This window comes from Strix aluco, chromosome 1 (genome assembly GCF_031877795.1).
Source record: "Strix aluco isolate bStrAlu1 chromosome 1, bStrAlu1.hap1, whole genome shotgun sequence".
NCBI lineage: Eukaryota > Metazoa > Chordata > Aves > Strigiformes > Strigidae > Strix > Strix aluco.
Genome location: NC_133931.1, coordinates 165,026,663 through 165,046,675, shown reverse-complemented (window position 1 = coordinate 165,046,675; position 20,013 = coordinate 165,026,663). Strand labels below are relative to the sequence as shown.

General features: G+C 46.6%; 1 pseudogene; it reads right to left on the bottom strand.

Moving 5' to 3' along the window:
- Positions 1-862: 862 nt before the first annotated feature.
- On the bottom strand, positions 863-10,787 carry LOC141920399 (uncharacterized protein C12orf50 homolog; annotated as a pseudogene).
- Between the last annotated feature and the right edge of the window lie 9,226 nt (positions 10,788-20,013).

The following is a 20,013-nucleotide window of genomic DNA, read 5'->3' as shown; positions in this document are numbered from 1 at the left end:
GAGGTGGGTGAGATTGCATCGGGAGGTGCTAGTTCTTTATGATCCCGGTTTGGAAAGGCCCTCGGATTGTGTAAAGCATCTCTTCAGCTGCTGGTTTTCTGAGATGCCATTTAAAAGGAAAGGAGGACAGTGTAGCTAATCCTACAACCATTCAGATGCTGGGAGGCCCAAGTTGTGCAGCACTGAATGGGCCTGCGACTATGGCCCAGCACACCCTGCACCTCCCGTCCGTGGAAAAGTCACCCCGTTTTGGTCACTTGAGCTCTGACAGGATTTTCCCAAAGAAGCCAAGTCTATTCGTCATTTCCACTGTCAGACAGAAAGGACGTTCACCTGAGAACCTGTCGCTGCGCTCTTAGATAAGGGCTAGGCCAGGGCTTATCTAACTGGACACAGTATCCCTCTGAGTACGATTTTAAATTGCCTCAGGCAGACAACGTAGACCGTGTTGCCGCAAGGCATCGGGTACTACAATTTGAAACGGCGATGTCTAGTTAGAGGGGAGGAAACATTTTCAAGACGCTTAGTCCTTGATTTCAAAATAGATTTTTCTATTCTTCTCTCAGTTAAGGAGAGGGAGGCCTAACTGCACTTTCTAGAATGCATCACTTATTGTTGTTTACATTAAAAGGTCTCTGAGACTGCTAAGGGAAACCAACAGTATTTATTCGTAACAGGAATTATGCCTTAAAACATAGTCTGTACAAATAAATTGAGCTGTCAGATGTTCATAACAGATTAAACTTTGTACATCTATCGAAGGCTGTTGAAGTTTTGAACGTTCTAGTGCACTTCCTAGACGGGATTTTCAGACTTCGTAATTTAATCATCTTTGGATTTTCCGGTTGCTAATTGCCTTGTTTCAACTTTGATTTTTCTTGTCGATGGAAGCACTCGCTTCATCTCTTTCTCCCGTGTAGGTTGGCTTTCTCGTTTTGTGTTGACTCGCATGTCTTCTTGGCTCTGCTGTCAAAATAGAGAGACAGGCCATTTTGTGCGTCATTTCCTAGAATAAAACAACATGCTCTCTCAGAAGCATTTTCAGAAGTACGCTTTCAACGCTTGTAGAAGCAACAGAAAAAAAAAAATCATTTCATCCTAATATAATCCACCCATGTTTCAAAAGGTTCCACGCGAGTATTTTTCCTCCTAAACCTTCCCAAGCAGATGCTTGAGAAGCGTGTGGTGGTTGCACAAAGAAACCAGAACTGGTAGCAAGGCTGGCGAGGGATTCCCGAAGGTGGGTTGAGGTGCTTTGCATCTCCGTGGTGCCTCAAGAGGATTTGCGTCTCTGACGGGAATCCGAATGGCCCAGTGCTGCGTGTGGAAGTGCCCTGGGTCAGCTCAGGGCAGCACTGACAGCGGGGCCGACTGGGGGGTCTGAAACACAGGTGGGGAGGGACCTGGTGCTTTTACTGGAAAGAGGGAATTGTATCAAGCAGTTACCTACCTGAATGGTGGTTTTGAAGTGAGAGCGTGTTTTTCCGTGTGGATTTCTTTTCCTCCAGGTCGGTGAGTTGGAGGATCCTGATGATATTTGTCTGTAGAAAACACACAGACATTGTTTCTTAATTTCAGCTGCAATGGCAGGAAAGACTCCCTGAGCCTGATAGGTGAATTCAGTATGACGTTAGCTGAAGGAGCAATGAATGCATGGGGTGAATCCCACAGCAGCTCCGAAATACCAGCTAGTATTGAGTACAGACTCCCTCTCTAGTCGTTTTAAAGCTCATTGGTAATCTCGCAGCGTTCCCAGGGGGCTCACAGGACCTTCCCAGTGAGGCGATCCCGCCATGGACATCCTTGACTGCAACAAAGGGGACGTTCCTGTGTTGAAAATCTGCCCGAAGGCATCAGTTGCTTTTAGATTAAAGGAGTCCATAAGGCAATGTCCTGTCTTATCCCTGCTTGTGAAGAAGGCACAAGGCAGTATTGTGTTTTTGTGCTGGGCAGTTGATTTTGCATCAGAGTACGCTGCCCGAGGACTAACCCTTCTCTGTAAAACGGGCTGAAAAATGAATATTATTAATCCTCTGGTGTTCTTTTAATGCCACCTTAATTCCGTTAATTCAAATGATTAATTCCACAATAATCCTGAAGTTGTCAGTTTATACACTACACGTAAGTATTACCGTAGTTTTGCGTTTGGGTGCCAAGTCTTGTCTTTGTGTCGAGGTGATTGTTTTGCTTGGGGCATCTCGGACCGTGTGGCTCGGGTACTGCTGAAAAGAAAGGTAGCAAAAATGCTGCTGGTTGCTCTTAGGACAAAAATGCCGATCAGTAAAGCAAAAGCTGTACGTTTATGGTTACATCCAAGACAGATTGCCAGAAGGATACAAGACTCGGAATCCCACCTGTAGGCTTCTTGTCAACTTTATGACAGAGCAGGTGCTATCGAGAGGACAGGTGGAAAAGAGGTGAAGGGAAATAGCATCCTGAATGAATGGCAGGAAGAAGGAGTTCAGTCCTCTGTCCCACGTAAATAATGTGAACAAAATGAACATAAATCGCAAACATTTATGCTGCATTTAAATTGCTGGCAGGAGTTTGAACAAGACCTAAAAGATGCTGTGGGAAGTGGGGATCGGTATGTTTGTGCACCGTGGCACATGATTGCATTCATGCCTGCTTGTGGGGCGGAGAAGTGGCTTTCTGCTACGGAGGTGCTAAATTAGTGTTCATGACTATTCTGCCTGACAAATTGTAAAGCTTTATAAAGCTTCACGTTTCTGTCTGCGGATACTGCGGCAGTCTGTTTGTGAAAACGGTGCTGGATCAAATGGACTCTTGTCCATATTCAGGCACAAATAACTGAATTTTCACCTGCAGGGACCAATCGAAAGCAGCACAACACGGACAGGCACGTTTGAGGCGTTTTAAGAATGCAGTGTAAGCAGGAGCCCACCTGTAGCTTCACTGAACTTTGGTTCTTGATTGGCAGTGACGCTGCGGTAGACGACATAGGCCTTCCTTCGAGGTTCTGGAGGTGGGACAGAAGACTTTCTGCCCGTTTGTGTGACACACAGACGAGAAGAATCAGTTTCATCCCCCTTCCTTTGAGCCCTTTGCTGGTAGCTTGGTTTTACTCTGGGGTTTGAAGTGTGAATTCCTAAAAGGGAAAAACCAAACAAAACTGTTGTGCTGTTCTTCAGGAATTGACATCCTGGCTGGAAAACAAGATTAAAAAATTGTTCTTTGTGGGTAGCCCAGTCCAAATACATTCAGTGATTTTTATTTAGCACACGATGCTCAGCAATGAGAAGCCAGTGCTGAAGTACATTACCTGCATGTTCAAAGGCTCTGCGGTCTGTTCTGGGAATATCCTCAATTGCTACTCTGCTTCCTGAACGCTGCTGCTCTTTTTTTGCATTACGAAATGTTGTAGGAATTGTATTGCCATCACCTGGAAAGGCAAGAGAAAGAAGGGTTTAGCTGCTTGTGGGTAAGCACAGGGAACGGCACTGCCATTCTCTTCCTCCCGCCTCTGGGAGCTGGTGATTAGTTTAGTGCAGTTGCCTTTAACCTCTCATCTTCTATGCTTCTTTCTCTTTGGTTAGTTCTTTGGATCCTGCCGAGTGCAAGTCGAGCACCTGGTGTGTAACCTGCCGTGCTCTCTAAGGAAATACCATAATAGGCAGGTTAAGGAGACCCCGGCTCCAAAGTGAGGCACCAGCTACAGCCACCTGCTCATTCTTTAGCTTCTCGCTTTTCATGAATGACATTGATGGATCCTACCCGATGGAATAATATGTGGCATATTCAAGGTGCATGTCACCCTCGTACCTAAAACCTCAAGAGTGAAACCTCAACTTGAAGAAATGCTCTGGGGAAGCACCTCTGTCCTTCTCTCTGAACGTATCTAATTAGAAATACAGATAAATATGGCAAGCTGTGTCCGTATCTTCCGTACGGATTTCCCTGTCTGTAGTCTAAACGTATAGAAATATTCAACAGAAATGGCTTATAAAAACAGTTTAATAAGAAACCTGTGAAATGCAGAAAGAAGAAGAAAATAACTTTGCCCAATTCTGTTGAACAATTTAGGCTGCATGGTTCGAAATGGAGACAGTTTTTCCATTCCATTTTTTACCAGCGCATCACCCTACTCAAATCTGCGTTACATTAAACAGCATTATCAAGATTTTATCCCTGAAATTGACACTAATGTGAAAATAGTTTGGTTTTTTTGTTCTCTAATTGAAAGTAGCAGGTCATATTTCTGTGCAGCAATTTCTGATGACTGCTCTACTGGTGAGTCTGGTGTGTTTTTATAGTCAGAACATAATGCTCTCTCCTCAAATGGAATTCTACTATTGCTTATTTGGTAAAAGAACTAATACAGATTTTTTTTTTTTTTTTTTTTTCAGTCATGCCGCTTGCTCCAGAATGAAGGAGAAACAAAATATAGGAGGTAAGTATTTCTGAATTTGTATTTCTTTGTCCTGCCTTATGTTGGATGAAGCCTAGCATTCAAAAGAAAGTGGAACTCTCTCTTACTATCTCTTGGAAGGCACTTGAAGGGGGTATTTATTTAATCTGAATTTAGTTACAGCAAAGTTTGCTGTGTGGCTGCATTTCATCATCTGGACAGCCAAGACAGCCAGCAGAGAGCCCAGAGCACCTTTGGGAAAGGGACTGGTCTCCCCTTTCTTTGGCACTGTCTTAGGATGCAATAAATAGCCCCGTAAGAGTGCCTGCACGGCCTGGTGGGGAATGGAAACTACATTGCTAAAACTAGGCTACACAAATCTTGATCGTGACGAAAAACTAGATGCGAGACCTATGTTGTGTATCTCAGGAAAGTACACGTGGGGTTAATAGCCCATTTGTACCTTTTGCACCTACAGTCGATACAGGTAGTCACCACGTGTGTGACACGAGAGAGAGAGAGAGAGAGAGATGGGGGGAATTACTGAAGTGTTTTTATGCTCTTTGTAATATGCTGTCTTTTATCGACACTAAATCTGAGAAGTGGGGAGGAGGGGCAAACTCTGTGATAGTTTCTCCCTGTAACAGTAATTTTCAAAGTGGTAACCATTGTCCAAGCAGATGAAAAGTACTTGCCTTTCTGCACGTCTCGGTTGGTAGCTTCCGAGGGTAACAGCTCCTTTTCCCGAGGTGAAGACTCAGCGTTTGTAGACTGGTGTTCGCGGGGGGGCTGAATCCTGTAATACTCTCCTAAACACACCCCAAGAGGGAAGGGAAAAAACCAAACCAAAAAAAGGACAACGTTTACTATATTGGCGGCACTGCTGTTTAGGAAAGAGTGACTAAGTTTGTATTTACCAGATTTGTAGCATATTTCCTTTATTGCTCTTTCCTCTTCTATATCTGCATCGGTCTTCGGCACCCAGTTAGGAACATCTGTAGGAAATATTTTTCAAGGGTTACTAGACAGCTGTACAAAGACGTTCGGCAATTCTTAATAAGCAACCACCATAAGGAAATGCACTTTGGTCACAGTCCTTCTTTTTTTTCTGAGTGCAAGCTCTGCTTCTGGCCAGAAAATGGATTCCTTGCTATTGGGTATTTCCACGTGCAGTGGACTTGCAGTCACGACACATATTAAGAAGCAAATGTTTGTTGCTGTAAACTGATTCCAAAAGATCTTCAGTACTCATGATCCTTCTTTTACCCCCCAAAGGCAATCTTGTGATGAAACATGTCACCAGGGAGTGCTTGTCACAAAACCTCTGCCCGGAGTTGCTCTCCTGCAATGTCTGCCAGCAGAGCTGGCGAAGGGAGCGCTCGTTGGCCGTCTCAGGTAAGGCTACTAGGATTAGCAAAGCCCTACTTGTTATATTGTTGAGGTTCCCGTGGCTTACTCGCACTGAAACCGAGTTAGGAAGCCTGAACAGGCAGCCCTGCCGGCCAGCCTGAAGGGCAGGGGAAAGGGAGGAGCAGCTTGTGGCTGCCTGAGAACTAGCACAGCAGTCTGCGGAGTGCGCACGTGAGAGTAGGTCGCGCTCTCGCTTTCCCTCTCCGGGAATGTGCGATTCGTTCCTTCCCTGTGAATCTCGTGTCTCTGAGTGAGGCGCATTCAACAGTTTAACAACATTTTAAAAAATTAAATAAGTATATATATATGTGTGTATATAAAAACATATAGACATAGACATTCAGTTTATGTGAAGAGTGTTGTATGGATTCTCTTTGCTAGATTTAAGAATAACTTTGTGTAATAAAATGAGACTGCCCACAGAGTTTAGGCAAGCAGTTGAAGAAATTATTGAAGTTGAAGTCACACCACTATCTTTTGTGAACAAACCTGTGACTTCAGCTCTATTTAATGAAAAAGAGGTTTGTGAGTTATACCGCTGTTGAGCTATACAGCCAGGCATTTCACAGGAGTTAGGAAATGTTGCCTGACTCACATCTGGTGACTACCGGTTCCGATAACTTGGGGATTAGCTGGAAACCTCTTTCAAAAACTTGTCAACAACTCTTTTCTAAAATTGTAATGGTTATTTGACTCAATCAGCTGTGAAGTGTCAAAACCCCCCCATTCTACTTCCTTGTAAAAGAAAGAAAAAAGTTGTTTACAGTTCTCTTCCTCATCATCTTCGTCGTCCTCTTCATCCCCGAGGTTTATGATGAGCGGAGGGTGGATTGGCAGTGGAATGTGCTGTTGATGTCTGCGTGGCTCTTGATGGGGGGCTGGGTGCAGGATCTCTTCTTGGCTACCCTGTTGCAGTGGGGTATCTGCAGAAAAGAACATGGTGTTTGTTAGGAGGGAACTAGAATATGAAATCCAGGTTGAGACCAGCAGGTGTAGTTCTGAAATCCTTCTCACACCGAAGGCATCGTTACACAGACAGACTGTGCCTTCTAGGGAAAGCCGCCTGCGGAGGTTGGCAAAAGAGCATCTTGCAGCTGCAGAAAGCAGGGAAGAGCACAGGTACCGGCTCCTCCGAACGGACAGGTGAGGCAGTGCTGAGTGAAGCCTTTTGAGAAGAGGAACATTTTGATCATTCTACAGCCTTTGAGAAAGGCTGGGTGTCTCTTCCAGCTGGTGGAGAGATTAATTTCAGTCAGTAACCTTCATTCTTCCAGTCCCTTTGCAGTTATTGACAACAGAGGGAACCCTGTGATTAGTAATACCTGGGCTGCAGGGAGTCAGTGAGTTTAGGACCCCACCTGTGAGAACATTTTAAACAGGCTGAAGAACAGGCAGGCCGGTATCCCTGCCCGTGGCATCAGTTCTGAAGCAGTTAGCAGCGCTAAGCCCAGGATTACCCATTTTTAGCTTGGGGAGCTTTTCTTGCTGTCAACATTTTCTGAATCGCACCTCTCTTTACTGCGTACAACGTGTTGATTTTGAGAAAGACCATGAAGTTCCTGACAGTGATTTACACTTAATCAGAGGAGAATCATAAAAGATACTCTTTCCCTTAGAAATTTGTATCTACCGGTGATGTTGGCAGCAAAACTCCTTTGGTACTGGGACAGCATTTTCTGAGAGCCGGGAAATGCAAGGGACTGAAATGAAAAATGATGAAAGATGGTGAGCCTCTTTGTATCGTTCAAGCCGACCAACGTGCAGCTCTAGATACAAGCAGGATTCCGTGCACTGCATTAAAGATATTGGATGTTTTTTGGGGTTTTAAAGGCAGAAGATGCAGCGTGGGCATTTTCTTGTATTGCCGTGGTTGCTGTTCTTGTGCCTCTCTTGCTTGCCTGTGAGCAGCAGCATGTGGATGAGATTCAAGCCATTTTAAGAACGCTACTGCAGATGAGATTTGTTGTATCTCATGCAAGAGAAAGTAAGATACAGCACTTGAACTTGATCGAGCCTTTGTCAGTGTCCAGAATCGGGTATTAACTAGCTGCGGGGACTGTAAGCCAAATCCAACTCCTATGAGTTTAAGAAGATTTCGGGAACACAAGGCGCTTGCTTCTGAGTAGAGGTCTTTCTGGACTTCTCTTAGGACACCCGTCTCCAGCTCTGGAGAGGAGGCCCAAGAACAACTCTATTTTAGTCCGCTTGTTGGTGCTTCTATGGCAAGTCATGCTGACTTGCTGTCACGCCTGCTTCCGCCCAGTTTCTGACATCTGTGTTGGTTCCCCACCCTGGACTCTTACCCTATTCCAGGTTCCGGCTGTCTGCCAGGACTCCTGGTAGGCAAGAGCTCCTCTTGGAAAAGCCCAAGGAGAGAAGACGCCAACTTGTAATGGTGTTTTTTTCCATCAATACTCTGATTTTCAGACGTTGTACTGCCTTGCAAAGTCTGGCTGTACTTCAGTAGCCCGCATCCAATGTTCAAGCCTGAAAAATGCTTTCAGAGCGCTGAACTGGACATACATCTCCACACAGAGGACTGTAATCTGACGTTACCTATAGAAGGGGTGTCTCATCCGCGTAACGTGTTGTGCTCTATCAACAGCTACTGCTGCTAGTGGCCCTGCCAACCTCCTCCCCCCACCACACAGGCTACTTTTCGTTGCTCTCAAACGATTACCTGCCTACTGGCCATTCTGACTGCTAGAGAGATTTCGTCTAGCAAATACCCAAGTAAAGCAACGTTTTTACTCCGTGGATCTAAAGTGCCGCTTGTGGCTTCGTCTTTCACGTAACTGGTAGCTACGAAGATTCGTAACGTGACAGCTAAAAAAAAATCAATGTGGCGCCCCTATGCAAATGCCAGTGCAATTCCTTGCTTTGCCTTGGCCTTGCTGCGATAGCAGATCTTACCTGACTGATTTGCCACGGTGCATTTCTTGACCTCAGTCTAGGTGATGGAAGCACCGGAAGGACATTTTTGCGTGTTTACTTAGTCCCGTGAACAAATTGTTGATAAGATATTTTTACTCACTGTTAGTAGGTGGCAAAAAAAGTCCATTGATGTGCCGAGGTTTGCTGTGATGGAAAGCACAGCTGATCCTCAGACAGCCTCGGGGTTGTTTTTCCCAGAAACAGGAGATGTCGTGGTACTTCTGCTGCGGGAGAAAAGAGTTTTCAGATGTTGTAAATGGAACAATAAAAATGGCCTGAATGGATACACACAGCGTGGTGTACTGCTGTGAACATGGGACTAAGGTTTTGTGGGCCCCCGTTCTGATATTGAGGAACCTTTAAAGTTATGTTTAAAGTTCTGTTAAGCTCCAGGTATCTCTGAAGTTATCTTGAGTTAGGTCAATGGAGCTTTCATGAGGTACAACTGTTCCTAGATAAGAACAGGGGTAAAGCAGTCTACTTAGTGTCCTGCAGACTTTTCATGAGATGCTGGGAAGAAAAAAACGTTTTTAGTGGCTTAATTGACACGTGACTGAGTTTCCTTTCCTGCACAGTGGGGTAATGGGGTCAATCTCAAATGAGACCTGCAGGACAAGTGCAAATCTTACACTAGTACTCTCTTACTCTTTAAAGGACATGGGTCTATGGGAAAATAAGGAGTAAGAAGCAAAACTCAGAAAGATTCCGAGCCAAAAGAGAAAAACTGAAAATTTGGGAGTTTGTAATCCTTGTACAGACTTGTCAGACTTGGACTTCAAAAGGAGGCAAAAACCCGTTTTGTTCCAATTCCCATTGGAAACGTCAAGTCGCAGAAGAAAGTCCCTTTTGTTTGCAGACTCAAGAGTGTGTTTGAAGGGACTTGGCCCTTTCTTCGCTGAGGCGGAAGAAGCAGCAGGACTGACTGCCCCCTGCGCCGCTGCCGGGGGGAGGTGGGGATACCGGGAGCAAAGCTGAGCCCGGGAAGAAAGGAGGGGTGGGGAAAGGTGTTTTCAAGATGCAGTGGTTGTCACGGTCCTACTCTGTCTGTTTAAGGGGTGGTGGTGTTAGTGTCTGTATTAAATTGGCATCCCTTTTTCCTTCCCTTAACGAGTCTGTCTTTTGCCTGCGCCTTAAAGGCTGAGCTCATCCCTCCTTGTCCTTATGTCAAGTTCCTGGGTCTTTTGCTTTCCTTTGTCTCAGCGCTGGGGGGGAAGGGGGGGGTGAGCAGCATCTTTGCTTATTTTCCCCTTCTCAGCGCTGGGAGGGAAGGGGGCAGTGAGCGGCTGCGTGGTGCTCCGTTGCCCTCTGAGCTCAAACGGTGACACCCTGTCTCTAAACCCGCAGAACAGATGTGACCCTGTCGCCCGTCTCCGTTCTGAGCACACAGTGTCACAGCCAAGAGGTTTTTCACAGGGACAGTCGGCACCTGGAAGCCTCACGAGGAAGATGACTTTGTGGGTAAGTCACACTAGATTCCCATAGGCCAGTGGCTGCCTTAAGTGTGAATCTCCTCTTTTCAAACTTTTTGTGTTTAATTAATGGCGGAGGTGATAGAGTAGTCCATGGACAGCAGTATTAGGGCGACCAGTAGAAACTCAGGTTCGTGTCCTGGCTGTGAACTCCATCCCAGCTGAGAGCTGTAAATGCCAGGTGGAGGGTTAATTCCGAATGAGTTTCTGTGTAGTTTTTTAAAGGAAAACAAGCCCAAGGATCTTCAAGCGTGACTATTTGAAGGTAAGTTTCACTCGGGTGCAGACATTTAAGAGCTGGGTCTAGGAGCAGCATCTCCACCCCCCACCCCCCACCCCCACTTTTGGACTGTAGCCAGCACAAGTGGGCCATGCCCCGAGACACGCTGGGGTCTGGAGCCAAAGCCCATCTCCCAGGCGTCAACGCCTCAGTGCCTGATGCTGAAGCGGATGCAAGAAGGAAGAGCCCTACACCCACCCTTGGATTTTTACTAGGCGGACTAGAAGTATTTCTTTGGAGGACGGACCCATTTTGAAGGACTTTCTCCTAAGTAACCGACTTTACAGAAATCCAGGTAGTTGCTGTAAGCAGAAGCTATAAACATGGCACGTTTATGCAGAATCAGCGTCGTGTCAATTCATTAAGAAAGAGATGGGTGATCTTTATGCGCGATTTTTAACTCTGTGTTCCTTGAGTATCTGAACCCAGTTCACAGGAGCAATTGTCCGTGGTTCAGATTATCTTAGCTCTTAGCACTTCCAAAAAGGAGCAGTTTGATGTCGGGGTGCTGCCATGAGCCAGAGAGAGGGACGTATCAACTTGAGACTTCACACAGTAAGCCTCCCTTTCAACACGGGTATATCAAGAAAATGAAGGTTACAAAGCACTGTAAAATCTACAGCATTTACCTGTGCGTAGGGGGAATGAAAACGGAAGTCGGGGACGTTCCCAGCTGCGCCCATTTTCACCTCTTGGGCTTCTCGTCCTCCCTCTTAGTAACGGCAGGCAATCTTGTCCTGAAAGCAGTAGTGTTCTCTCAAAAACTGGACCTTCAGGACCTTAGCTCTGCTTCTTCCTTGAAAGAAAAACTCCAGCCGACAGCGAAAGACGCTTGAAGGCAGGAGGTGTGGTACCTTCTGCAGGCTTGTTGAACCGACGAAGGCAGTTGCTAGGTGGTTTGGAATGTTACCTTCCAGGGGTTGCCGAGGGCACCTCCAGCGCGTGACGTCAACATCATGGCGCTCTGTAACCTGTCCAGCTTGAGCACCTTCCTTTTTCTGCGTTGCTGCCGAGTAAAGTAGGGAAAATGGGACCGTTTCAGAGAGTCTCCCGTTGTGGTGTTTCTTTAACGTCAAAGGGAACAAACCCATTTGGCGGGGCTTAAATAGTCCCCAACTTCTTGCCGTAGGAACTGTGTTCTTGGGAACAAATGTTGGCTAGCACAGAGGCAAACTTTATTCTTTGACTGTTTCTTAATCAAAATCCTTGCAGCCAATGTTTCTCTTAGTCTACCTCCCTCTTTGGGTTGAGAAAGTTGCTGTTTCCTGTTAGTGGACGGTTAGCTGTTCACTGCTTACACTGTCGGGGCGCAGAGCTGCTTCTTGCTTCCGCGATGTCCACTGGCACGGCTAAAGCAGAAAGAACAGCGTACACTTGTGTCCCTAATTACCACCTCTGATCCCGTTGAGGTCCTGGGCTGCCCCTGCACAAAAAGTAGCTAGCTAGGGGGAAAAACGGAGTTTTAGTGTTGGAAGACGGTGAGGCATCCTGTTCTCCTCAGGTCCTGGGGTCCCATTTACCCCGCTGACTGACATCAGTGACTCGGAGATGAGCACTTGAGAGCACCGTTAGGGCAAAAGCTGGGAACTTTGGAGTAAACCATAAAAGCAAGGGCAGAAAGGGAAAGGATCCGCAACCTCAAAAGAGAGGTAAAAGAGTAATACAATAGAGATGAAGCCCAAGAGAAGGGAGGGAGATACAAGGCAGAATTCAGGACAGAGGACTAGTGGTTCATAGCATAGAAGGAAAATTCGGGCAAGCAGGTGAGGGCCGTGAAGGACGAAGTGTCAGTGGGCAGCAGCAGCCATGGGAAGGAAGTGTTAACCCTGCCAAGAGCTTTGCACCCAGGGGCTCTTTGTAGGGGGACAGCTCTGCGTGAAGGAGGCACAGAAGAAGGTACGGTCAGGAAGAATTAATTCTGTATTGTGTTTGCGTGACACGGTTTTGGTAGCGGAGGGGCTGCAGGGGTGGCTTCTGTGAGAAGCTGCCAGAAGCTTCCCCGCCGTGTGCGACAGAGGCAGTGCCAGGCGGCTCCAAGATGGCCCCGCTGCCGGCCCGGGCTGAGCCCATGAGCGACGGTGGGAGCGCCTCTGGGATAACATATTTAAGAAGGGGGGAAAACTGCTGGGCAGCAGCGGCATCCGGAGAGAGGAGTGAGAATACGCGAGAGAAACAAGCCTGCGGGCACCAAGGTCGGTGTCTTTCCCTTGAGCTGGGCCTCTCAGTCAGCCCGATCCTGTGCTGGGCATGTGGGCATGTTAAGATGCTAGAAAATGATTTTCTTTTGGCTTTGGCTTGTTGGGGTGGCTTTTCGGGATGGGGAGGTGGGTGAGATTGCATCGGGAGGTGCTAGTTCTTTATGATCCCGGTTTGGAAAGGCCCTCGGATTGTGTAAAGCATCTCTTCAGCTGCTGGTTTTCTGAGATGCCATTTAAAAGGAAAGGAGGACAGTGTAGCTAATCCTACAACCATTCAGATGCTGGGAGGCCCAAGTTGTGCAGCACTGAATGGGCCTGCGACTATGGCCCAGCACACCCTGCACCTCCCGTCCGTGGAAAAGTCACCCCGTTTTGGTCACTTGAGCTCTGACAGGATTTTCCCAAAGAAGCCAAGTCTATTCGTCATTTCCACTGTCAGACAGAAAGGACGTTCACCTGAGAACCTGTCGCTGCGCTCTTAGATAAGGGCTAGGCCAGGGCTTATCTAACTGGACACAGTATCCCTCTGAGTACGATTTTAAATTGCCTCAGGCAGACAACGTAGACCGTGTTGCCGCAAGGCATCGGGTACTACAATTTGAAACGGCGATGTCTAGTTAGAGGGGAGGAAACATTTTCAAGACGCTTAGTCCTTGATTTCAAAATAGATTTTTCTATTCTTCTCTCAGTTAAGGAGAGGGAGGCCTAACTGCACTTTCTAGAATGCATCACTTATTGTTGTTTACATTAAAAGGTCTCTGAGACTGCTAAGGGAAACCAACAGTATTTATTCGTAACAGGAATTATGCCTTAAAACATAGTCTGTACAAATAAATTGAGCTGTCAGATGTTCATAACAGATTAAACTTTGTACATCTATCGAAGGCTGTTGAAGTTTTGAACGTTCTAGTGCACTTCCTAGACGGGATTTTCAGACTTCGTAATTTAATCATCTTTGGATTTTCCGGTTGCTAATTGCCTTGTTTCAACTTTGATTTTTCTTGTCGATGGAAGCACTCGCTTCATCTCTTTCTCCCGTGTAGGTTGGCTTTCTCGTTTTGTGTTGACTCGCATGTCTTCTTGGCTCTGCTGTCAAAATAGAGAGACAGGCCATTTTGTGCGTCATTTCCTAGAATAAAACAACATGCTCTCTCAGAAGCATTTTCAGAAGTACGCTTTCAACGCTTGTAGAAGCAACAGAAAAAAAAAAATCATTTCATCCTAATATAATCCACCCATGTTTCAAAAGGTTCCACGCGAGTATTTTTCCTCCTAAACCTTCCCAAGCAGATGCTTGAGAAGCGTGTGGTGGTTGCACAAAGAAACCAGAACTGGTAGCAAGGCTGGCGAGGGATTCCCGAAGGTGGGTTGAGGTGCTTTGCATCTCCGTGGTGCCTCAAGAGGATTTGCGTCTCTGACGGGAATCCGAATGGCCCAGTGCTGCGTGTGGAAGTGCCCTGGGTCAGCTCAGGGCAGCACTGACAGCGGGGCCGACTGGGGGGTCTGAAACACAGGTGGGGAGGGACCTGGTGCTTTTACTGGAAAGAGGGAATTGTATCAAGCAGTTACCTACCTGAATGGTGGTTTTGAAGTGAGAGCGTGTTTTTCCGTGTGGATTTCTTTTCCTCCAGGTCGGTGAGTTGGAGGATCCTGATGATATTTGTCTGTAGAAAACACACAGACATTGTTTCTTAATTTCAGCTGCAATGGCAGGAAAGACTCCCTGAGCCTGATAGGTGAATTCAGTATGACGTTAGCTGAAGGAGCAATGAATGCATGGGGTGAATCCCACAGCAGCTCCGAAATACCAGCTAGTATTGAGTACAGACTCCCTCTCTAGTCGTTTTAAAGCTCATTGGTAATCTCGCAGCGTTCCCAGGGGGCTCACAGGACCTTCCCAGTGAGGCGATCCCGCCATGGACATCCTTGACTGCAACAAAGGGGACGTTCCTGTGTTGAAAATCTGCCCGAAGGCATCAGTTGCTTTTAGATTAAAGGAGTCCATAAGGCAATGTCCTGTCTTATCCCTGCTTGTGAAGAAGGCACAAGGCAGTATTGTGTTTTTGTGCTGGGCAGTTGATTTTGCATCAGAGTACGCTGCCCGAGGACTAACCCTTCTCTGTAAAACGGGCTGAAAAATGAATATTATTAATCCTCTGGTGTTCTTTTAATGCCACCTTAATTCCGTTAATTCAAATGATTAATTCCACAATAATCCTGAAGTTGTCAGTTTATACACTACACGTAAGTATTACCGTAGTTTTGCGTTTGGGTGCCAAGTCTTGTCTTTGTGTCGAGGTGATTGTTTTGCTTGGGGCATCTCGGACCGTGTGGCTCGGGTACTGCTGAAAAGAAAGGTAGCAAAAATGCTGCTGGTTGCTCTTAGGACAAAAATGCCGATCAGTAAAGCAAAAGCTGTACGTTTATGGTTACATCCAAGACAGATTGCCAGAAGGATACAAGACTCGGAATCCCACCTGTAGGCTTCTTGTCAACTTTATGACAGAGCAGGTGCTATCGAGAGGACAGGTGGAAAAGAGGTGAAGGGAAATAGCATCCTGAATGAATGGCAGGAAGAAGGAGTTCAGTCCTCTGTCCCACGTAAATAATGTGAACAAAATGAACATAAATCGCAAACATTTATGCTGCATTTAAATTGCTGGCAGGAGTTTGAACAAGACCTAAAAGATGCTGTGGGAAGTGGGGATCGGTATGTTTGTGCACCGTGGCACATGATTGCATTCATGCCTGCTTGTGGGGCGGAGAAGTGGCTTTCTGCTACGGAGGTGCTAAATTAGTGTTCATGACTATTCTGCCTGACAAATTGTAAAGCTTTATAAAGCTTCACGTTTCTGTCTGCGGATACTGCGGCAGTCTGTTTGTGAAAACGGTGCTGGATCAAATGGACTCTTGTCCATATTCAGGCACAAATAACTGAATTTTCACCTGCAGGGACCAATCGAAAGCAGCACAACACGGACAGGCACGTTTGAGGCGTTTTAAGAATGCAGTGTAAGCAGGAGCCCACCTGTAGCTTCACTGAACTTTGGTTCTTGATTGGCAGTGACGCTGCGGTAGACGACATAGGCCTTCCTTCGAGGTTCTGGAGGTGGGACAGAAGACTTTCTGCCCGTTTGTGTGACACACAGACGAGAAGAATCAGTTTCATCCCCCTTCCTTTGAGCCCTTTGCTGGTAGCTTGGTTTTACTCTGGGGTTTGAAGTGTGAATTCCTAAAAGGGAAAAACCAAACAAAACTGTTGTGCTGTTCTTCAGGAATTGACATCCTGGCTGGAAAACAAGATTAAAAAATTGTTCTTTGTGGGTAGCCCAGTCCAAATACATTCAGTGATTTTTATTTAGCACACGATGCTCAGCAATGAGAAGCCAGTGCTGAAGTACATTACCTGCATGTTCAAAGGCTCTGCGGTCTGTTCTGGGAATATCCTCAATTGCTACTCTGCTTCCTGAACGCTGCTGCTCTTTTTTTGCATTACGAAATGTTGTAGGAATTGTATTGCCATCACCTGGAAAGGCAAGAGAAAGAAGGGTTTAGCTGCTTGTGGGTAAGCACAGGGAACGGCACTGCCATTCTCTTCCTCCCGCCTCTGGGAGCTGGTGATTAGTTTAGTGCAGTTGCCTTTAACCTCTCATCTTCTATGCTTCTTTCTCTTTGGTTAGTTCTTTGGATCCTGCCGAGTGCAAGTCGAGCACCTGGTGTGTAACCTGCCGTGCTCTCTAAGGAAATACCATAATAGGCAGGTTAAGGAGACCCCGGCTCCAAAGTGAGGCACCAGCTACAGCCACCTGCTCATTCTTTAGCTTCTCGCTTTTCATGAATGACATTGATGGATCCTACCCGATGGAATAATATGTGGCATATTCAAGGTGCATGTCACCCTCGTACCTAAAACCTCAAGAGTGAAACCTCAACTTGAAGAAATGCTCTGGGGAAGCACCTCTGTCCTTCTCTCTGAACGTATCTAATTAGAAATACAGATAAATATGGCAAGCTGTGTCCGTATCTTCCGTACGGATTTCCCTGTCTGTAGTCTAAACGTATAGAAATATTCAACAGAAATGGCTTATAAAAACAGTTTAATAAGAAACCTGTGAAATGCAGAAAGAAGAAGAAAATAACTTTGCCCAATTCTGTTGAACAATTTAGGCTGCATGGTTCGAAATGGAGACAGTTTTTCCATTCCATTTTTTACCAGCGCATCACCCTACTCAAATCTGCGTTACATTAAACAGCATTATCAAGATTTTATCCCTGAAATTGACACTAATGTGAAAATAGTTTGGTTTTTTTGTTCTCTAATTGAAAGTAGCAGGTCATATTTCTGTGCAGCAATTTCTGATGACTGCTCTACTGGTGAGTCTGGTGTGTTTTTATAGTCAGAACATAATGCTCTCTCCTCAAATGGAATTCTACTATTGCTTATTTGGTAAAAGAACTAATACAGATTTTTTTTTTTTTTTTTTTTTTCAGTCATGCCGCTTGCTCCAGAATGAAGGAGAAACAAAATATAGGAGGTAAGTATTTCTGAATTTGTATTTCTTTGTCCTGCCTTATGTTGGATGAAGCCTAGCATTCAAAAGAAAGTGGAACTCTCTCTTACTATCTCTTGGAAGGCACTTGAAGGGGGTATTTATTTAATCTGAATTTAGTTACAGCAAAGTTTGCTGTGTGGCTGCATTTCATCATCTGGACAGCCAAGACAGCCAGCAGAGAGCCCAGAGCACCTTTGGGAAAGGGACTGGTCTCCCCTTTCTTTGGCACTGTCTTAGGATGCAATAAATAGCCCCGTAAGAGTGCCTGCACGGCCTGGTGGGGAATGGAAACTACATTGCTAAAACTAGGCTACACAAATCTTGATCGTGACGAAAAACTAGATGCGAGACCTATGTTGTGTATCTCAGGAAAGTACACGTGGGGTTAATAGCCCATTTGTACCTTTTGCACCTACAGTCGATACAGGTAGTCACCACGTGTGTGACACGAGAGAGAGAGAGAGAGAGAGATGGGGGGAATTACTGAAGTGTTTTTATGCTCTTTGTAATATGCTGTCTTTTATCGACACTAAATCTGAGAAGTGGGGAGGAGGGGCAAACTCTGTGATAGTTTCTCCCTGTAACAGTAATTTTCAAAGTGGTAACCATTGTCCAAGCAGATGAAAAGTACTTGCCTTTCTGCACGTCTCGGTTGGTAGCTTCCGAGGGTAACAGCTCCTTTTCCCGAGGTGAAGACTCAGCGTTTGTAGACTGGTGTTCGCGGGGGGGCTGAATCCTGTAATACTCTCCTAAACACACCCCAAGAGGGAAGGGAAAAAACCAAACCAAAAAAAGGACAACGTTTACTATATTGGCGGCACTGCTGTTTAGGAAAGAGTGACTAAGTTTGTATTTACCAGATTTGTAGCATATTTCCTTTATTGCTCTTTCCTCTTCTATATCTGCATCGGTCTTCGGCACCCAGTTAGGAACATCTGTAGGAAATATTTTTCAAGGGTTACTAGACAGCTGTACAAAGACGTTCGGCAATTCTTAATAAGCAACCACCATAAGGAAATGCACTTTGGTCACAGTCCTTCTTTTTTTTCTGAGTGCAAGCTCTGCTTCTGGCCAGAAAATGGATTCCTTGCTATTGGGTATTTCCACGTGCAGTGGACTTGCAGTCACGACACATATTAAGAAGCAAATGTTTGTTGCTGTAAACTGATTCCAAAAGATCTTCAGTACTCATGATCCTTCTTTTACCCCCCAAAGGCAATCTTCTGATGAAACATGTCACCCGGTGTCCCGATCTAATATCGGGGCGGGTTCTTAAACGATCCCAAGAGTGAAAATAAGACACAAAGTCAGATGCCATACAACCTTGTTTACTTTATTTGCTGTAATAATTAGTAATATCAATAGGACAGAGAGGAAAAGAAGGGGAAAGTCAGAATCCCTAAGCAAGAAAACGGTAGATATGCAGCTAGTTTCCTCCACCACCAGGGATCCAGCGATGTTCTGTTGGCTCAGCCTCGGTGCAGGTGACGGTGACTCCAAGCTCCGCTGAGGTTCCGGCTCCAAGTAACAGGTGTCGAAGAAGGTGCGCCCCGCAGGAGGAGTACGCAGTCCTTTTATTGTCCCAGTCCCCTTGACTTTTCCAAAGAGTCCGCCCATTTCATGCCAGCCTGCGTGTCTTACCCAGATCATGGGGCTTATGGTCCCGTGATCCTCCAAGTGCGGATGCCCAGGGGCTCGCGCTGGTCATAACGGCCCGCGTGTCTTCCGCGCCCCGATTTAGCTTCGCGCGGATGTCGTGGTGTCGACAGGGACCCTTCGTCTCCTTCAGAACGTACTCCTCCATGACAACACGGGGCCGAGGCCAGGAAGTGGTGGTGGAGCAAAAGCGATGTTGAGACATGCAAAGTCTTAACACAGTTCCTTCCACCACTGACTCCCTGGCCCCGCAGCTGCTGTCTACAATAAAATGATTTTTTCTCTCTTATGACTGAGTCTGCCACAAGATATTCTGGAGTGGGGGGGCTGTTGTTCTGTGATGAATCCTCAGGGAGGGGTTCGGGATCGTCCCTTGTCCCAGCACCCTTCCCAGTGGGTGTCAGGGCTGAGTCGAGGTGCTTTAGGAGGGAAACCCAAGCCCAGAGTCACGTGGGAGGGTGGAGGTTGAATGGAGCAAGTGACAAGTTGGTATCACTCAGAATCTAAGCGTAGCTGCCCCCAGCCCCTGTGACACCTGAGGATAAACTGGGACGCAAGGGGGTTTGTTTTCTGCCAAATTACCCTGTAACATGACAGGTGTCAATGTTGGGGACACTTCAGGGATGGGGATGAACCACAGACACCTGGGGACACCCTGGTCCCCTCCCAGTTGTGGGGCATCAAAGTGGGGTGCACCCCAGGGATGGGGATGTCCCCAAGAGCCAGCTTGGGGTCTCCTGTGTCCCCTCAAAGTCATGGGGTGTCAATGTGAGGGCACTCCGAGGACAGGGACATCACTAAGAGCCACCTTGGGGTCCCTCAAGGTCATGGGGCATCAACGTGGGGGACATCTCATGGATGGGAATGTCCCCAAGAGCCACCTTGGTGTCCCCGTGTCCCCTCCCATGCCCAGGGTGATGATTTGGGGACCTTCAGGAGACCCTGGGGCATGTGTGGGGTGTCCCCATGGCCCCCCCGGGGTGTCCTTGTGTCCCCCATCCTGGTCCACGCCATGGATGCACAAGTGGAGGCCGTTGGTGGCTTTCCTTGTCAGCCTGGTGTGGTCCCTTTCCTGGGGGGTGGGGGAGGACACACAGGTGACAACAGGCTCCCCAAACCTGAGGGGAGTGGTTGTGAGGGGCAC